This window comes from Centrocercus urophasianus, unplaced genomic scaffold (genome assembly GCF_019232065.1).
Source record: "Centrocercus urophasianus isolate 14NV4802_14NV808 unplaced genomic scaffold, USGS_Curo_1.0 seq_29, whole genome shotgun sequence".
Lineage (NCBI taxonomy): Eukaryota > Metazoa > Chordata > Aves > Galliformes > Phasianidae > Centrocercus > Centrocercus urophasianus.
This window is the reverse complement of record NW_024884855.1, coordinates 11,157,307-11,178,085: the sequence shown is the minus strand read 5'-3', so window position 1 is coordinate 11,178,085 and position 20,779 is coordinate 11,157,307. Positions and strand designations below refer to the sequence as shown.

At 44.7% G+C, this 20,779-nt stretch overlaps 2 protein-coding genes across 7 annotated transcripts in view; one reads left to right on the top strand and one right to left on the bottom strand.

The window, feature by feature from the left end:
* CUNH7orf50 (chromosome unknown C7orf50 homolog) overlaps positions 1 to 20,779 on the bottom strand; it is a 106,115-nt gene that overhangs the window by 22,931 nt on the left and 62,405 nt on the right. The gene's annotated exons all lie outside the window — the stretch shown is intronic.
* The window catches only part of GPR146 (G protein-coupled receptor 146), a 32,972-nt gene continuing 15,351 nt past the window's right edge, over positions 3,159 to 20,779 (top strand). The window contains exons 1-3 of one of the 6 annotated variants that reach the window (XR_006170370.1): positions 3,189 to 3,786; positions 6,002 to 6,111; positions 6,529 to 10,266. The gene's annotated coding sequence lies outside the window, so the exon portion shown is untranslated. Of the gene's footprint in view, positions 3,787 to 6,001; positions 6,112 to 6,528; positions 10,267 to 10,522; positions 10,675 to 16,572; positions 16,615 to 20,779 lie in introns of those variants that run through there. The other 5 variants (XM_042827662.1, XR_006170369.1, XM_042827661.1 and 2 more) reach the window with 5 other exon arrangements.

The following is a 20,779-nucleotide window of genomic DNA, read 5'->3' as shown; positions in this document are numbered from 1 at the left end:
CCAACTCTTAGCAATAGCTCATTATTTAAATTAAAAGCAACACAAAGAAAAACTAACAGCAACCCAAACGCTAAACCCAAAAACCAACAGGGGACTCCATTGTGCCGAGGCCATAAATATCCCACGTTGTCTCCCTCTATATTTATAACGTGACACCGCAATTTGTAGCGCTGCAATTTATCCTCACTGCACCATTGTAAAGGCCCTGTCTGAGCGTGCCATACACTTGTTTATTGACGTGATAAATTTAAAACACGTGCGTACGAAAAACCACAACGCTTGCTTATGTGCAAAGCCTGCAGAGAGCTCCCGCAGCACCTTGGGCCGTGGGCTCATTAGGTCTCCATCTCCACGAGGTCAGGCCAGGTCAGCACACTTGAATGAGTGGCACTGAGAGGAGAGGCAGCGCTCCGGCATGATTAAGGAGGTGGGAGCCTTCCATTGGAAGTTTTCCAGAAGGCCTGAAAAGGGGCTGTAAAAGGGGGATTGCCATTGGGTGCCATGCTTTGAAAAGGACCCTCGGATCTTTAGCTTATGTGCTCAGAAAAATCACTGTCGTACTTCTGAGGGAAAGAAGATGTGAGCTCAGACGTCTTCAAGCAGATTGCAAGGGTTCATGCCACACTACATCACTCTGCATGCGAAGGACTGGGACTGCCAATAGAGCCTTTCATCAGTGCCAGCCTCAAAATTTCCAATTTGCATGTAGGATTTATAATACAGAATAAATAAATAATCTGAGACATCTGACTCAAAAACTCCACAGGCCTCAGCTGTGGCAGTTTTAGAGATCAGTTAACACTTTCCATTGTTACTTGTTATCTGGAAATATCGCATATAAATACTTTACAGGTTGACTTTAGCAATGAGTTTACCTCTCATAAAGGGGGAACCACTTCAAACTGAAGTGAGCAGGGGATGTAGCAGTGTCACGCAGAGGGTGGTGAGGCACTGGAACAGGTTGCCCCAGGAGGCTGTGGATGCCCCATCCCTGGAGGCATTCAAGGTCAGGCTGGATGCGGCTCTGGGCAGCCTGGTCTGCTGGTTGGTGACCTGCACACAGCAAAGAGGTTGAAATCTTTGAGGTCCTTTTCAACTCAAGCCATTCTATGATTCAATGATTGATTAAGCAATCTTGCTAAGCAGTTCCAAACTGAGAATACCAACCCTTACAGTGAGAGGGACTGGAAAAGCAGAGGTGATGGAAGAGGAAACCTGGCAGAGGCGACAGGAAGAGGGCTGGAGAAAGGAAGGAAACCGAAGTGACTGTTAGCACCAATGAGCCCAGTTCCTCCAAAAGTCAGAGAGCTGCTATCTCCTTCTGCCAGCACAGCAGCAAAGCAAGCAACATCAGAAATTCGGGGGAATCAATTTTAGCATGCCCGACAGTGACAAATAAGGCTTATAAAGAAGGCTTCACGTTTGTGAACTCCAAAGAGAAAGAAGGTGGAGTGGGGATACAGCTCGCTGCACAGTAGCAGCACTGTGTCGCTCTGTTTGCTCATTAAGCCGATGTTATTTCATAACCTTTAACATAGAGCAATGTCAAAGGGGCTTTGTTTGCTGCCCAGGACGACTGGCCCCTCACACAACAGGCTCTGCCTACCTCCTGCCCCATGTGTGCCCTGCCTATCATCCCAGCACACAAAACGTTTCTGCCATACACAACGCACACGGCCATCCCCCAGCTCCACTGCAAAAAGCAGAATCTATAACCACGGATCAAAACCTGCAAAGAAGAAAAGCTGGCAAATCCTTCGATGCAAGGTTTGTAAAAGAAAGGCTGACAAATGATTTACTCTTTGAGGCCTGCCAAAGAGCCGCACCGCAACCGCAGCTATAGAACTGACACTAAATAGTTCACAGTCACACTGGATTTAAATAACTATGTTCTATCATTTAGCACCTTGTGAAAATAAAGGGCATACAACATTTCACTGCCACGCAGAAAGCAAGCTTTGATTCAAAGTAAATGGCTGTGGAAATGCATTTCCTTATATCTCCTCTGTGGACTTACAGAGGGAGATTTTTTTTAATTACATATCGTACAAAGAAATAATTAACATTTTTCATGAAAGCCAGCTGTTGTTGACATCTCAGCTCTTGGCAACAGAAACGCTGGGAATACATTACATTGAGTTGATTTGGAAAGGTTTGTATGGATGCAACCCAGGCAGAAAAGCCTCAAACAAGTTCTGCAGGAAGCCAGACTTAAATAAGAACAAGCTTTTTATCTTCCTGATCCAGGAAAGGGTTTTTTTAGCAGTTGTGTCAATGTAAAGAGCAAAACAAACATGTCCTTACATACACAGGCACGGCAATCGGGGGCACTGGAATTTGCAGCTGTCATTTGCAATGGGTGCACCTTGAGATCAGACAATGAGCAGCGATGTGATCTTTACGTGTTGCACAGACCTACACCCCATTCTGAAGAGCACATCAAGTGTAATCATTAGGAACTGCTGAATAAGAAGAAATCCAGCTATTTACTAACTTAAATGAAAGCATTTACAGGCACGCAGAGCAATAAGCCTTACAAAAGGAGCTTGTTGCGTTCCACTTTATAGATTGTTTGCTCCTATAAAGTACATACTGTAACAGATGAAGCTCGAAAGCATAAATTAGGACCATATTCTAGTTCTCATTTTTCTCCACCAGTATCAGAGTCCTAAATGCAACACAAATATTTAAGACAACGGCACGACTGCAGCTCAGGGAATGCAGTTCTGCTTCATTTGCAACTCCAGCACTGCCAGGAATGTTTGAATATTTGCAGAAGGATTTTGCTTACTAAGGCTAAGAACCCTTAATTAAACCACATTCACCAATCGGGGCAAGAGAGAAATGAGAAAAAGGGGAAAACAAAAAAGGAACCCTCGGGAAGCATTTGTATCCACATCCCCGCGGCTCAACTGCAGCCCCCATAGCCAGCAGTGCACGGAGGGATTTTCACAAGCAGATGAGGCTGTCTCAGCAGCCAGGCTGCTATCACACCATCGTCCCCCCCGGGTGCTGATGGCCCCTCCCGGCTCTATCTGGCTGTGGACTCAGCGAAGGTAGAGGCAGAGAAGCTGTTTTGAAATCAGTGCTGGGGGGGGGGAAGGGGGGGAGGGAAACAACAACAACAAAAAAACACACAACCAAAAAAACCCAACAAACCACGAGCTCCATCTCCTCCAATGAAAGAGGTACCACAGGGTGTAGGCAGGTTGCCAGGCGCGCTCGGCAGCGTGACCGCACTGCATTGAGTTTCTTTAATGAAAGCCAGGAAAGAACACATTACACAGTGTTTCTTCTGCGAGCTCGCTAGCCTCCAGTGATTGAAATCAATAAAAACAGTCGGCAAGGGGCCCAGTGGGGGAAGAGAGAAACCTCCACTACGGCATTCAGTTTGCTTTGCACTTTCTCCCTCCCCCCTGAAGTTAAACTCGGATCACCATGACGAGCTGCTCGGCTCCCAGCGCTCGCACCGGGCTTTGAGGGCAGGGAGCGCCTCGGCTCCTGCTGCCCTGCTCAAAGAACCACGGCGTTGTGTGCAGATCGAATCTCTCCTGGAGAAGTTCACCGGACAAGTGCACTGCCCCGCACCCAGAAGGGGAAAGCTCTGCAGGAGGATGGTAGGGGAGCACGGGGAAGAAGGAGCCATCTGAGCCAGCGGGAGCCCGCGTCCTGGTGAGGATGCCGAGCCAGGGGACCTGCGGATCTGCTGGCAGCCAGCAGCCCAGCTCACAGCGACCTGCACCGTAGGGCAGCCCAGCGCTCAGCAGCACATCAGCGCAGAGCCAGGTAAGCAGGAGCCACGTTTAACCCTTCTCCGCTTTGCGCCCGGTATCGGACCGGGATCTCCGCACCTCGCGTCCCTCCTGGTCCCCTCCCAGGTGTGCCGGCGCTAAACTCGTCCTGCCGGAAAGTTGCGTGGGGCCGCTGATCCTCGCTGAGCCACAAAACGCGCACAAAAGCCCTTTGTTTGCTAGTTTTGGGTCGGATTTGCTCGCTGACAAGGTGGTGCGGGGCCATTGCGTAACCCCCGCTCTGGAGCACAGCCCTGGGCTGCTCGCAGCGATGGGAGGCAGCCGCGCTGAGGCTGCCAGTAATGAATTTCTAATGGGGTCCATACTCATCTTTGTTATTTATGTATTTTAATCGCCATAGCAGCCACACACTCCATACTTGCACCGAGCTCAACGTGCTGGTTTGTACCATGAAATACAACAACTTGCATGCACGTGGGTTTCTTGGGTTATTATACTGACAAAGAGTTTGTAACCATCCTTTAATACAGCCAAAGGGGCTTTGGGGCACACTGTCCAGGAACGATCAACATAGGTTTACTCAAACCTTTTTTATCCTACCACGAATTCAGTGCATGCTGTTTTCCTATAGACTAGCCCTATAAAAATGGGAAAGATGCAGATCATGACTGTGCACCCCCCAGTCCTTCATAAGTTTTTGGTCAGCTTTAAATAACATAATCTACCTAGATACCGGCCAGGCATGGAGGGTGACATCAAAGTTTGCCTTTTGCTGGGTCAGCAAAAATGATGGTGGCTCCAGCTCTTTCCCAGCGATGGCAGGAGCTCAGTGGGATGGCCGAGCAGCTGGAACCTGCACAGCCTCCATCCCATGAGGGCAGGCACAAGGTCTGACAGGCTGACAGCCCTCCCCATGCCTCCCACTGCAGTGCCCCAAGGCAGGGCGTAAGGCCGGAGCTCAGCAAGTGCATCTGTATGGGGGCAGGTGCAGCTCTGCTTCTTCCCTGCAAAACAGCCTTTGAGGGGTGCCTGGATTTTACATGGAAATGTAAATGAGAGCCATGCTTTAAAGTGATGTAGAGAACATCTACGTGACTAGGACTTGTTTCTGCAGAGAGGTTTGCTGAAACTTCTTAAAGCACAAACGTTGCGGAAGCAATCCTTAAGCACCAAGAAGCTTTGCAACTGATTTTATCAGTCCAGTTTTGTGCTCTTTGCGAAAAACAGTAAAAAAAATTACAGATCTAAGAAAATGAAGAACCAGAAAAACCCAAAGTAGCGATTCAGAAGAGAAAATGGTCCCTTCTGACTTTTGGGGCATACCCACAGGCCCACCATTCGCTGTACTGTCACAGCCTTTAGAATCCCATCAGTGATCTGTCTGTCCCCTGCAGAGCCCTTGCAGAAATCCCAGCACCCGTTTGAGGCTTCAGAGCAATCACATCCCCCCAACCTGCAGGACTGCTTTCCATTGCTCTCAAGGCTAAATTTATCCTTATGCAGTGGAAGCCACTGAAGTCTTTTCTTAAAATCTCAAAAAAGAAAAGCTTGGGTGGGACAGACAATGCACATCATTCAAGTTCTAATGATATTCCTCCCCATCAGTCTGCCAGCAGAATACATACACATCATCTTTACAGCAGAGCGCAGGGGAATTTGTTGATAGCTGTATGTTTCAGAAGCAAAGTGGTCTGAGATTCCCTCATGCTGTTAACAGAACGTGTTCTTTTCAAGCACACAACAGAGAAAAAAAAAGCAGCATGCATTCTCTTAGAAGCAGCTTGAAGCAAACACAGGTACTGTAGCTGCCATACCACAGAGCAAGATTTGTCCACATTTTTCAGTTGCCCAGTGGTATTTAAGCAGATTCACTGAGCAGTGACCCAGTCTTTGAAACCCTTCCTTTACACTATGGAGATTGGGAAGAACCCCGTGTTGCTTCTTGAGCTGGATGCAACAAAATAGGACCAGTGGGTGTCTTTCCCACATTTCTACTAGAATCACAGAATTAGAGCTAGCACTGATAACCTCTTATCATGAGAAGTACTTCGTCCTCAGCTGTCTTCAATATGGTCAAGAGATCCTAATAACACATGACAGTTATCCATACAACAAAACACACTGGTAAAAGAGCTTTTTGAAAGCAGCATATAAGACTATGCAATCATCACCAAAGTAGGTGAAATACTTTCATAGGCACAAGGACAAACGCTTCGTTTTTATCTCTCCTCTCTACATCTTAATGAAAGGAAAGGTCTGGAATTCTACGAAACGATTTGAATGACTCTTCCAAAGAGGCTGAAATTCAACAATGATGACAACAACAAAGTGCAGCTCTTGGGATGTGCTGGGCTCCAGGGTAAGCAGTCCTGGGCGAAACATAATACTTGTGTCTGCACTGGGAAAAAGAGAGTTTCCATCCCTTTTGAACCAGCATGATCTGATACCTCTAGAATACTGCAAAGCTTTGAGATATCTCCTTTCTTAATTACACCAGTGGATTGTGTTGACAGTGCTGGAGTCATTCAGTCGAGCATATTTAGTCTGCTCCATTTCAAGTGACAGCTTCCCTGTGATGTACCTATCCTGGCCAAAAAAATGGAACGTAACTAAATATACAGTTGAAAAGGTGCATTTCCTCCCTAATCTACAGGAAAGGCTAGTGAAACTGAAGATGAATTCTTAAATGAAAAACAGATGTGTATTGATCCCTAAGGAAGGCAGTTTACCTTATAATTCCAATAGGTTTGACTAAGGAAGAAAATTTTTGTTATAGGCAAAACACCTCCATCATCAACAGCTTCACTTCCCAATTCCTGTGAAATAATTATTCCTGCAAAATATGTATAATTTCCATGAATAGACCACCTGCATGAACCTGTTTGAAGAAAGAAGTGCTGTAAAGCTGCATTCATACCTCCTGCACAGCTCCGTTCCCATTGAACATTCCAATCCAAGTTTGGTCTCAAAGAGAAAGGGAAAGGAAGGATGTTTCCAGGAGACAGCACACACTGCAGCACCTCGCCTTCCTCCCGGCCTGCCTGCTGCCTCCCACCCACAATCACACCCTGGTTTGCTCACCTAGCTCCATCACCTGCCCTTGATGCAGCCCAGGATACAACTGGCCCCCTGGGCTATGAGCACACCTTGCTGGCTCACGTCGAGTCCTTCATCAGCCCGAGCTGTTCTGGCTGAGCAAACACAGCTGGTATGAAGAAAGAACCAGAACTCATGACTTGCCAGCTTGCCGTGGTCTCCTCAGAGCTCCTTAAGAAAACTCCATCCACAGCTTCCTCGTTCTTAACATCTCTGACATTAAAGTGCAATCTCTTCCTGAATCCTATTTAGCAACATTGCCCTTAATTCTGTCGTGAGTTTTTATAGCATCATGTGTGCCTTCGTTATGGAGAAGGAGCAGAAAATTGGAAAACAATTATAATTTAAGACCCTACATTAAAACCTGCTGACTGTTTAGTAGAAAAACTCCACAAAAGCTGTTTGTGTTTCCACGCTCCATACTAAAGAGTGAATGCAGCACAAAACAAGTTGTGGTTGTTTTGAAATTAAGACAGCTGGCAAGTTATCCTACAATAACATTTGATTCATCTACATTTCAGTAACAACCAACTTACACATGCTTATAAGGGTAACGCTATGATTTATGTGAACTGAATTTATAGCTCACTTTGGATTTACACTGCTGTACTTTCCTATTGAAAATTAAGCTGAATATCAAGATGTTCCCTAAAATGCATTAATAAAATTGCAATTGCTAAATTGAAAGAAAATCTGCTTAGGCAAAGAGGTACTCCCTTCTTCCCTTCTGTTTTTTAAGCCATCTTTAGAGATCAGTATTTTCCCTTGGAATACTGGGAGCAAAAACCATACTGGAAGGTTGCAAGGTAGCACTGGTAGTATTGGCTTCCTCTCAACGAACCGTGACAAAAATATTTCACTTCTCACATCTTTACAAATCCCCTGCATGAACTCTGCATTTACTTACAGCTTCCACAAAATCTGCCTGACTTCTGCTAATTGACTCACAAAATTCCAGGCCAGCCTGGGATTGCCAACCTCCCTTCCACCCTACATGAGCGTGATGTGCAAATCCATGATCGGTTCCAGCTTTGCTTTTCCTGCCTTGGAAAGTGCTTACAGCATCATTCCATTTTTCTGTACCTATACACTCAGATCTTACTATAATTAGCTTTGGGATACAACTGGAAACAAAAGGTAATATTCTGATTCATGAAATGCTGTCATGGCAGGAAGCATGGTTCATGTTGGCAGTTTTAAGGCAAACTCCACAACTTGCCCAAAGTAACAAATACAGAGCAGAGGTGGAACTCCTCACCTTCAAGTTGCCTAACTTTCAGGCATACGTCCAGCCAGAAAAATGTATTACAGGATGACATTCTCTCCTTCCATACAGTGCATCTTTAGACAAAAAAATCAAACATTCCCAAACTATTTTGCTTTGTATACCTTTTTGCAAGCCAGCTCTGCTGCAGGTTACTGCAGCTGCCCCAGCTGGCTGCGCTCACACAGCCCCAGAGCACCTCCACCCAGCAAACCCTGCAGCAGAGAAAGCCTAAAGAACAGCACGAAGCCGCTCAGGCAACACTCTTCTACATCTGCAATGGAATTTTGTAATTACTCTGAAGGTTCCTCCTGCTCCAAAGGAGGCCACGGGGCTGCAGGGATGGCCGCCTTCTATCCAAAGCGGCACGGCGCTACAAACTGGAGAACACAAACGTCACACAAAATGAAGAGAAAAATATGAACTGTGTACATGAAGCCCTCACTGACAGAACATATAGAATGCTCCTCAGCTGACAGCTTTATAACTCTAACTGGTTCTGCAAATGAAATCCAAACAAAAGAGCGGAGATGTTCTCTAAATCACTCAGCAATTGCTGTTTAGCAAAACCAGCAATCACGAGCTCCAGCAAACAAAAAGAGGTACTTTACGTGACCTTAATGAATGGGAAAAAAATGTCAGGATTCTTTCTTTCAGCTCTATTTTTCTATATTCTTGAACCTATACACAAATATTGTATAACCAGCAATCAATCACATCGACTTTTTATACGTTGAGAGAAGTCAGATTCGGAGTGATAAAGCGAGTTCAGGCAGAGGGCACATGTTAAGCAGCTGTGAGTCCATTTAAGCTGGCTGTACACCCAAGCACTTAATGTCATTACCCTGAGCTCTGATTTCTTCCTTTCCCGCCTTACACTGAAATATCCATATTATACTCTAATAGGAATCATTAACTTACTGGAGGAAATATAGTCATGCAGTGACAGCAGCAGCCCAAACAATATGCTTGTAAATTAGATGTGATGTATTTTGCTTACAGTAAAAGATTATACAGCCACCTTCTCTGTTCTGTCTCTAAACAGAGCTTCTTGGTGAACAACAGGAACTCAGGTAATAGTTTCAGGAATGATTTAAACCACCATAAGGTGGTCCTGCTGCCAAAAGACACGCTCTGTGCCCTCCTGCCTCTCCCCCTAATTGGCCCCAGTGTTGGTACAGGCTGTAAACTCTTCTGGGTTCAAACAACCTCCCCATTCCATGACCAAACCACGACCAAACCATGACACCCACCAAAAGCTGCTTCACACCCAAGTCTGGGAATGGCCGTGGCATAAAGGAGGTGATGTAAAGGGGGGAATCGTGTGGCTGGACAGACCATGGGATCACTTCTGCACTCTCTGCTTGAGACACCATTCCTTGAGAGAAGCAGAAGCGTAAAATATTTGATGTTGCCATGCGTATCCTTCCTTTTAAGCACAAGGAAGTGATGACTTTTTGCTTGCCAACCCAAATAATCACAGATCTTTTGGCATTCAAATTCAAAACAAGAATCGGTCTATCACGAATCCAATCCGACTCTTTTCTCCTTACCCTTGCAATTGCATTTCAGTGGGTGAACATTTGCAACAGGAATGGAACAACAAGGATGGAACAACAAGGATCAAATGCTTTTGCTACAACTGCATTTTGAAAAAGCAATTTTTTTAGTAGACACAAGCAAGTAAATTCAAGCATTAACAACAGATAACCAATATAGCTATCTGTAGGTTTTTAGGCATAAGGATTTCCCCTTCTCACAACACTGAAATTATTCCCACACAAGGTGAGTCCCTCTGTGCTCCCAGCCCTGCTGGGTGAGCTGCTTGCTCCGTTCTTCCCTCTGTTCAGATGTGCTCAGGCTCTTGGAGCCGTTACTCCCCAGCTCGGCACACACCACGACTTCCTGCCATCCAGAGCTCCAAACCACATCCAGGAAACAAACAGCAACGGAAGCAGACAGACTCCAATGGGAGCTGTCAGGTTTTTAGCCACTTGAATTTATAGCAGGCACTGGTTAGCTTCATTGTATGCTGCATGAAAAAAATGCCTTATGTTACCAGTGTTATAAAGCCTTCCCAAGTGAAACTACTAAAATTCAAACATACCTGTGCACTATTTCAATGTGCATGCAGCCAATAAATGATGAGATTCATCCCAGTTGCAAAAGCATTTTGTTTTCATCAGAGGGCTCTTTCATTTTGACCCAAGTACTGAGAGTCATTGCAATAGGACCAATGACACAGAAAAGCATTCAGGTACAAAACGTTTGATTCTTTGAACATCAGGTTAATTTGTTTTATAAACTTAAACCAATATTTGAAGGGTTGAACAAATATTTGAAATGCTTTGGGCTAGTTACCTATTTAGAAAGAGAACAAATTGTTTCAAAAAGACTTTTTGCCCCTCAGGCAACACAGAGCGAAATTCAGACAGAGCTCATCACACCCTAAGGACGTTCAGCTGGTCTGAGCCAGATCCTTCCAACAGGTTGTTGTGAAGATGCCTGATAGGGTGAAATGAAATGCTTTAGGAACAGAAGTGCTCTAACAGGGAGGAACAGGTATGCCAAAATATGTAAAATATTAAATTAAAAAGTAAAACACATCTTGGAGGTGAAAGGAATACACATCAGTAGCAATACTCGTGTTCAATCTGTGCAAGATTTATGACCCAAAAAGAAATGGCAAAAACCACTGCCTGCCTTCTAAATAAAATCACTGCCTTCAGTCCCACACTGAGGGCTGTCGGAAACATCACCTATTTCAAAGTGCGTATGGGACTCTAAAGGCTTCTGAAATTCATCTCCCACAGTGAAAGCCTTACTATTTCCTGGTTTCATTTTAGATTTTTTAGAATGAGGTTGCATTTGGATGACAGTCAACGCAGGCTGAATAGTTCTTGTGCTGCAACAGGGTCAGATAGAAGTCATGTCCGTATCCCTGCCAAAGCGGTACGCAGCCTGTGTCCTTCACCAAGTTCAGCAGTTAAAGCAGGACACAAGCTGTAGGGTTTCAGATCTATCATAGAATCATAGAATGGCCTGGGTTGCAAAGGAGCACAATGCTCATCCACTTCCAACCCCCTGCTGTGTGCAGGTCGCCAACCAGCAGCCCAGGCTGCCCAGAGCCACATCCAGCCTGGCCCTAAATGCCTGCAAGGATAGGGCATCCACAGCCTCCTTGGGCAACCTGTGCCAGTGCCTCACCACCCTGTGTGAAAAACTTCCTCCTAATATCCAAGCTAAAGCTCCCCTGTCTCAGGTTAAAGCCATTCTCCCTTGTCCCATCACCATCCACCCTCACACACAGCCATTCCCACTCCTGTTTATGCGCTCCCTTCAAATACTGGAAGGCCACAACGCAGTCTCCCCGCAGCCTTCTCTTCTCCAAGCTCAACAAGCCCAGTTCCCTCAACCTTTCCTCATAGGAGAGCTGTTCCAGCCCTCTGATCACCTTAGTGGCCCTCCTCTGGACCGCTCCAAGAGCTCCCTGTCTTTCTTTCTATTTAAGAAACACTTTAAAAGTTAAAGTGAGGGAGATGCCATTGGTGAGTTCTGGTTTAGCATATGTTCGGTATATAAAGTTATTTGAGTGCTGTACAATAAATTACATGGCAACATACGCTTTCAACACATTTGGAAGCCCAGTCATAAAAAGTCTGATTTTGGCTAACGTGCAAAAAATCTACATGCAACAAATGCTGCAAAGGAGAAGCCACTAAAACCACTAAAAAGATGACAAGTTTTGCAGCATTTCCGTGCCTCCTTCTCCAGACTGATAACCAGAATTTAAACAAACGAGGCTGCAAAACACCTCGCATACACACAAAAAGAGCCTTTAGTCTTCAGTCCTTTTAGCTGCGAAATCAAACGCAATAAGAAAGCCTCATCATGGAAACAACCTGAAGTGACTTGCAAAACAGACTGTCCAGAAAGCACTGAGTGAGACAAATAGGGCTCTGAGAGCCACTGCTGACATGTTCTAAGGATGTGAGAACGGCAAACAAAAATTCTTGATGATAAAGAATGAATTCTAACATCTAAAGGGCAAAGTAAAGAGACAGATGGCACTCTTTGTCAGACAAACCACGCTGATGGGTGCTGGGAGCTGAGAATGTTGTCACTTCTTCTGGACAATGAAACAAAACCACAGAAACCAACAGGAGCAGCAGCCAACTCTTACCACCCTATTTGGGCATTATGGGCCTATAAATACACACGTAGCATCTAAACAAGGGAAGGTTTTTCATTCCCTTGTAAGAAAATGATTAGCTGTAGCACACTAATAACACACTCGGAAATACCGAGGGACAAGCATCAGTTTTCATGTCCTAATGCCAGAATGTGACTCGGCGCTGCGCTGGAACGGCTGCCATAAATGTGCAACAAGCATGAGCAGCACACGCTGACACACAGCAATCTTTTGCAGCACTGAAAGCTCCGTTTATGTCACGAAGAGAGGAACACAGAGTCACAGCAAAAGCATTTCACGAGAAAAGCCCCTTGATTTCGTCCAACCTAAAGATTTCATCTAATTTAAAGAGAGAAAGAAGCAATTTGGGCCAATGTGATACAGCGTCACGGCTCTGTTCATCCACCAAAGCTTGCAGCACTGCCTATCATTCGGCTGCACAAGGATATTATCTAGCAGTTTTATAATTGAGATATTATTTACTACTGGAAATGATGTAAAGTAGGACAAGGATTACATTGAGCATTATCAAACGGGGCCTCAGAGTTATGATTTCTAGGCACAGGCAGGAATCGAGTAGCAAGGCAAAGTTTAAGAAAACAGTGATACTCTTGTGTATTAACAGAAGGCCTCTTCTGCTCTGTAGTGCACTACCCAAGACCATTTCCTTCCTTAGTATTAAAATTCTAATCAGCCTTCATTTCACCTAGAGAAATGTATGACCCAGGCAAAGCTCTGTGTATAGCTTTGGAAACAAACAGCCCTGGAATGTGAGACCTGGTGTACTACAAACCCTTAATTCAACTGTCATCATCTGTACGTGCACAAATAGGGAATATTAGTGCCCTCTGTGTAACACAGTGCAAATGCCTTTATTTCTTAAGTAGCTGTATTAATTACAGATTTGATGTGAAGATGCTAGATATCAGCACTGAGGAAACTGGGCCCACTGCAGAGAAAAGGAGAATGGGCAGCTGTGAGAGGTACAGGCACTGCACAAAACCTTCATATATTTGTGCTTTCTGGAGCTCTGCAAGGAAAACCAGGGAAATGCCAGCAGGGCAGAACTAAACGTGAAATGGTGAAGTCTTCAAACAAAATATCAAACACCAAGCTCAGGCTTCAAAGCACAGCAGTGAATCTGGATTGCTACAGGTCTGAAACACTCACCTGGCCTTCATGCCTCTTCATAGCTTTAGCATATTTATGTCAAAACAAAGGGGTGGGCCAGTGAAACCTGTTTGCAGCAATATCGTGCTGCACCACTTCCACCTCGCTGTGAAATCTGCTTCTTCTGCTCGGTGTAACAACACTCAACCCTCCTCCCTTCGGTGCTTTTCCATTCAGAGCAGTGCAGGATGCTCCATCCCATCTTCTGCCTCCCTCTTGCAGTCCTCACCTCTACTGGTGCTGTGTACCAATGCCAGACACAAAGCCAGCTCTCTCCTCTTACATTTTTAAATCACCCCATCCTTTCTGGAGCTACCTGTTGGGCACAGCACTTCTCCTGCCTGCCTTCCCAGGACTCAGGTGCCCCTAGATAAGGAACAATAAACCAACAAGAAATAAACCCCCGCTTAACTGTGATGTGCCTCCACCTCAGTGGGACAGAGGAAGCTAAGAAGAGTGGGCAAGAAAGAGGAACTGACATGCTTTATGCACGGGAACCAAGAATCAATCAGGACATCGCAGTATTAAAGTTGTTTGCTGGTGGAATTAAGATTTCCATCATACTCAAGCCACCTGTAAAGGCACCGAACCGTGGTGCTGCCATTTGTAGTGCCTGTATATGGATGCAGAGCAGACACACGTGGCTACAATGAAGCACCCACGGCAGCAAGCCTGCTGCTCCAGAGACTGCAAACCAGTGCCTGGGCTGAGCTCTGCACGCTGTAATCTAGCAGAAAAGCACTGAGAAGCATATCAAGCCAGGCTTGTCAGCCTTAATATTTTCTGTGATTTGAACAGGGCCAGAGAATATGATAAGCATCTTTACAAATCTGGTTGGCTTTCCTTCAGATCCAGAAGCCTGTCTGTAAGCTGCACAAGAACAGGAGCCCACATGAAATCACATTTTGAGCAGAGCCAGTCCTGCTCCTCAGCCTCTGTGCTGAACCCTGTCTGCAGCAACACCCCCATCAGCACGTGCAATTGCTCTTACAAGTACTGTTGCAGAGCTACACTCAGCTTCAGAAATACCTCTCTTACTTAAAAATCTTCTGCATTTCTTTTTAAGGTTATGTTGATGAAGTATTTCCAATGAGTTAAAAATTGTGTCAGCTTTCCTTGCAGATTTCTTTTTTGATCAGGTTGGTAAGTGTTCCCCATTCATCAGTGCAAATCAGCTTCATTTGCTTAGGAGCTCAAACTCGGAGCACACGATGGTATTCTCAAACCAAATACATCACGTTAAAGTGAGGGCAGTTGTGGTTCATCTGAATCATATGGTCAGATTGCAAATCTAAGCTGAGGAAATAGAGGTTGTGACACCCCACAGCTGGGACAGCCTTTGGACAGCAGTGTTACATCACGGCCATGGGGCCAGCCGGGCGCTCGCCTGTGTGAAAGTGAAAGATCCCATGAGAACATTAAAAAAAAGGAAAGGTTTTCGTGTCCTCGCCAAACCCCTTCCTTCACTTAATGCTACCGCGGGCTGAGTTTCTTCAGAGCAAATGATTGCAGGAGGTTGCTGCCAAGCAATTGCTACTGATTTATTTTCATCCGATCACACAGCGCAGGAATTAAGCACTGTGCAAAACACATGGGCGACTTAATTACAAAAGGGCTTCTCCTGCCATACAAACCAATGCCAAGCGACTGAGGCTGCTCACAGAGTGCCCTGACACAGCCCCAGCTCCTCATCACGGGACAGCGGGGCTCCAATGCCACACAGACACAGTGCCAGCAAACACAACACCCACACCTACTGCAAACGGAGCTGCTTCTCCTTCTGTCTTTTAAGCAGGGAGGATGAATGAGAGCAGTGCAGCTCGAGGCTCGGGCAGCGCTCTGTGGATGCCAGAGCCATGCTGTGTGAACATGTGTGTCCATCAGACAACTGTCAGGAGTGGTGAATTCTAAATCTGAGCCAGTGATAGGGGAAAAAAAAAAAAGGTGGGGTGTGAAACCACACCTGGAAAATGCTTCAGGCATTAGAAGTAAGTACAGCGTGAGCAGTGCTTTGCTGGACGGCCTGCAGCCCAGGAGCTGGTGCAGCATGCTACCTTATAATGTTTCTTTGGAAATACTCCGCTTCCCTCAACATTCAGTCACAGTTAAGTACCTTGAACTAATTAATCTTTCTTTATAGGGGAAAACACACATTTGATACCATGGGTTCATTCATTTATCTAAGCTAAAATGCTTAAACCTCTTTAATTGTTGAGTCACCATCCCTGGATGTGTTTAGAAACCATCTGGATGTGGTGCTCAGGACATGACTTAGAGGAGGGTTGTTAAAATCAGGACAGTATGGTCAGGTTGTGGTTGGACTTGATCTTCAAGGTCTTTTCCAACGTGAGCAACTCTGTGATTCTATGAATGTATTTATTTATTTTTATTTTACTGTAAGAAACAGGTAAATCAGTGCTTTACTTCATGCCTCTCCTTTAGATAAGTTACATCAGCACACTGAAATGCTGCCCACGCTCTAAGCAGCCACACATCCCTCCCTCGTGTGGCTGCAGCTCACTCACCTTAGCACTCTCCATCACTTTTCCCACTGCACAAAGCAGCAGACACATCCTGGCTAACTCAAGTGATGGGGCACAACACAGCATGCCCAAACCACCGCCCTGTGCAGCAACAACTGAGCTGACATCTGTCACAGCATCTCCTTACATGTCAGATACTTCATACTGGAAATGCTGTGCTTCAGCTCTCACCCAGCATGGTGAGCTGTCAGGGAGAAGGAAGCTGTGTGTTTCTATCTTCACATCAATACACAGCTTTTGCTCAGGAACCTCAATTCACCTCAAAAATGTAAATACTGCCATTGACACCACAGTGATTCACTCACTTTATCATCAGTTCAGCTGTGTCAGTCGGCAGTATTGCACAGCAATTCAATGCCAAGCATGCAAACAATTATGTTCTCAACTTTCTGATACAACTGTCTGTATTGTAAATACTAAAAAAGTGCTAAAAAGCGTGACATGGTGGAAGGGAAGATAAATAAAACCTATTTCTCTTTATCAGAATGGATGAAATTTGCTTCTCAACCACTTAGGAGCAATTGTTTCACCTTTTTGTTTTGTTTTCCTTTCCAGTGGTTCCATCTTCAAGTGACGTCCTTCTGGGCTGCACCTCATGTGAGTACAGGCTTTATTGTATGTTTTCTATCAATTGTATGTTTTCTATCAGTGAAAATATTGACCAGCATTGCGATTTCTATTTTCTATTTACTTCTGTGAAATTGTACTGGCAAATTCACTCAGTCCCCCTGGAGGGGTGAGTGAAGGCAGCTGCTGTTCACTCCCAGCTGCACCTCCTCCTCAGAGCTCAAACAGGTCGCCCATGTAGGCTCATACAAGAGATTCCTCCAATGTCCTACAGCTATAGCTTTGGGAAATTTAGACTTGGGGGATGCAGCCCATGATCCTCAGGCACTCAAGGACTCAAGAGAAATCCAGAGAAACTGCAGAAACAGACTGGAGGAACATCAGCACCTGGAGGAGTGAATCGGCATCACCTCTGCAAGCTGCTTGTCCTCCCTGCCAAGAAGGAATGGAGGCAGTCATGCTCTCCTCCCCACCTTCACCAGCAGGCCACCACAGCAGCTAACACTGGAAGCCCACAGCCCACATGAAAGGCTTTTACGCGCTGACAAAGGCTGCCCAGAGCGCGCTGCTCTCGCTGCTTAATGAGCCAAGGACCAGAGCCAGGAATCATTTAATGCTAACACCGGCCCTGCCAGCACCGAGTGCAGCTCTGCAGCTCAGCAAACCGCTTTGACTTCTTCATTTTCTCCTCTGCACAACGAACACAACATTTCTGCACCCAACAACCATCTCCCCCACTGTTTAAATCCCAATTTGATGCTCAAGCCGTGAACGCACCGCCTCCCTTCACTTTGATAAAGTATAGTCAGTATCAACAGGCAACACTTTCTAAAAACTTATTTCCAGCTATTGTGAAACAGGAGCTGAATGTTTATGGAGTAGTTACTTTTTATGTCAGTTTACCATAGGGCCTCTTTAGCCACAAGCTTACAGCCGGAGGCCCCGAGGCATTTTTGGGAATGGAAACTTTTGGAGCTCAGCTCTTTACAAATTTCCAGCCCACAGCATGTTTTTCATTAGTCTACATGGTGTTATAATAAATGATGCACTTCCTCTTTCATTTTATGATTTTTTTAAACATGCAACAATTTTTTTCTGTCTGTTTTCTATTACTTTAAAATACTCAACCACAATCACCATACAGTCTGCTCCGTGTATAACAACAGAAGGGATATATTGAGTAAGATATCAGCTAGAACAAGACAAGCTTCTCATTTAAATTCGTCACTGAAGGCCAATCATAAATGCATTCAATGCATTTTTAGGGGCCATTGTTACAAAAAACAGTAGTAAGTCTGGCATTCCAGAAGCTGAAGTTGGCCCAGAAGAGGCTCCTTACCTGCAGGACACAGCTGAAGCAGTGTGAGCTCTCTAGCCAGATGCTAAAGCCATGAAAAACTCCCCATGCCTTTGCATAGCAGGATTACACAAAGGGCTTTTTTTGCATAAGGAGATACAAAGCTGCCGCTCTGCTCCCTTCCCTGAGTGCAGCTCTGAGAGGTGTTAGCTCTCATTTTCCTGGGGCAAAGCACCAGGATTCCTCAGCTGCTGCGGTGGGTCCTTTACTTTACAGTAGAATTAGACCCCAGGAAGGACACACTTAATTGTCTCCTTCAAAAGTTTATAAACATGAGATAACAGCATCCCAAACAAAAACGTTGTAAAGTTACCACTCTAAACAAAACAGAGTACAAAGGGAAAGAGAAAGTGTCTAAAGAAAAAAAGAGAGAAAAGAAAGAAGCCAAGCACACAGCATTTGAGAATGTAACTGCATCCTAACAGCACGACTACCCACATTTAAAGCAAGCCAAAGCTCTTTGCACTGCCTCGTTCCTCCCAGCCCAAACGAGTTTGGTGAGCTCTGCAGGCGGTGGAAGGAAAATCAAAACCAAATGTCTTCGACATCTCAGAGCTGATGTCTGAGAACGCCGCGATATCAAGAAATGCTCATCTCCCTTTGGGCTCCCCTGCACTCACTGCTGGTAGTAACTGAGCTCAGCACATCTGTAGCAGACAAAGCATACGGACAAAAACATCCATACATTTGTTCAGTAATATGGGGGACGTCTGTAGGTGAAAGCCTGAGAACTGAGAAAAAGGAGGAACCAATGCTAAAGAGTACCCAGCAAACAAAGGCCATGGGGTGATGGGCTAGAGGTTGGAGTGGCTGATCTCAGTCACCTTTTCCAACCTCAGTGATCCCAAGATCAGCCTTTAATGCTGAGGAGATGGAATCTTCCAACCTCTTTTTAACACAGAAAAGAAAGTGAAGGCCATCTGTTGCCACTGCCAGCAAGGAAGGAGGGCTGAATTAAGCAGATCCAGCTAATGACAGGACCCAGGAAGGAGAAAGGATTATCATTACACAGCATTCAGTTGTCTGACCCACTTCACCAGATTTAAAACAAAACAAAAATAAGAAGAAATACAAGTTTCATAATCACACCTCAAAATAACAACTAATTAGACACCACAATTGCTTAACGGCAGAAAAGTACTTACTAATGGGAGCAGCAGTTCTCGACTACGTGCCCAAATCTATATTTGAATACTTTTCAGATGATATATGGTTGATACATTTATTTTTAGAGAGCCTTTTAATGTTCACCCTCTATAAATAATTCTTAATAAGAACACACTCCCAGGGCTGGCAGCACCAGGAAAACCAGGCTATGCCAACAAGAAGGCATTCCAGTCCAACTTCATCACGTCTAGCACACCAAGTTTCATTTACAAATCTTTGATTTCTAGATGAATGGCAGTTCAAAGTACATTTTAAAGACAGCTACTTTCTGCCTATGTATGTAGAGATTGCTAGAGATTAAGTCACTTTAATTAAAGACTTCAGCAGGTGTAACTTTGTGATACTCTTTGAATTTGGTTTAAACTGATGAATGTTCTGTGATTAGCCAGCAGTGAGCTTTAAAAACATCAGAGATCTCCCAAACGCAGCAAAGGAAATCTACTGATGGTCTGAAGTTTGGTGCTGCTCTGTCATTTACTTAACATACACATAACTGAGTTGGAAGCAGCACTCTGAAATGCTCAGCAATAAAGAAAAGCCCTGGAAGCAGCTGTGGGAGGGAAGCCCAGACCACGGCAGACCAACACATTGCAGTGGGCTTCTGTCCTGGTTTTTATATATGTATTAAACGACCCAAAGTTAACTTGCAGCATTAAGGCCTACAGCATTTAAATTAAAAGCATTTGGGATTCAAATGGTTTAAACATGAAAATGGAATTATTTCTAATTCATTCTTCTGTCGGTGTCATGTTTTAGGGTGATAGCAATATGAATCCCCTGTTTCTCCATTACTCAAAGGTTCTTTCTTGGGGAAAAAAAAAATAATAAAGAAATCCAAAGATTAATTCTAAGCTATCAGATAAAAATACCGTAGTATTTACCTTAACATTTTTTGAATATATACTGAATTCAAGTGAAGCGATTTCAAAAGTTACCCTGGATGCTTTTCTCATTTGAAGACATTAAATATTGGCTCTCACAGATTTCCATTATACATTGTCTGACAATATTTGCTGCTGCTGATTACAGGAGCTGACTTAATTCTTACAGTGCTAATGACAAAGTCTTGTACGAGTTGGGCACAGACGACATTTCAGAGTTTCATACTTACTGCAGATGTAATTGCACATAAGTGTAAAAACTGGTAGTGCTAAATGCATAAATTCCCTTTTGATCCTTTTTGAATAATTAAATCAACAGCTACCTTCAAACCTGCCTCCTAATCCTGCTTTAAATGATCATTTACTGCTGACACCTGAAGATAAGGGAAGGGCACAGACACACTTATATAATCCAGAGCACAGGGAACTTGCAAATCCCAAACTGAAGTCCCAAAGCCACAACAAAGCCATGGACAGAGCAGTGGGAGAAACCAGCCATGGAAGCAGACAGCAATCCAGCAGCTTAGGGTCAATGCATGGCATGTGGTGCAACAGCTCAAAGGCAAGGCTTATAGTGGATGATTTGCAGGAGGCACAATTCTGGGAGCTGCAACTTATCCCAAAGAAATAACTGCACGGTTCTGAAAAAAAATCACATTTTCATGTTTTTCTCTTCATCAACTGCACCGATGCTGCAGGAGAGAGAAAAATGACAAACAGAAAGGGACAGAAAGAAGCCGTGTTCTGTTGCTTCAGCAGAAAGGTGTAAATCTGGAGTGACTGCAAAGGT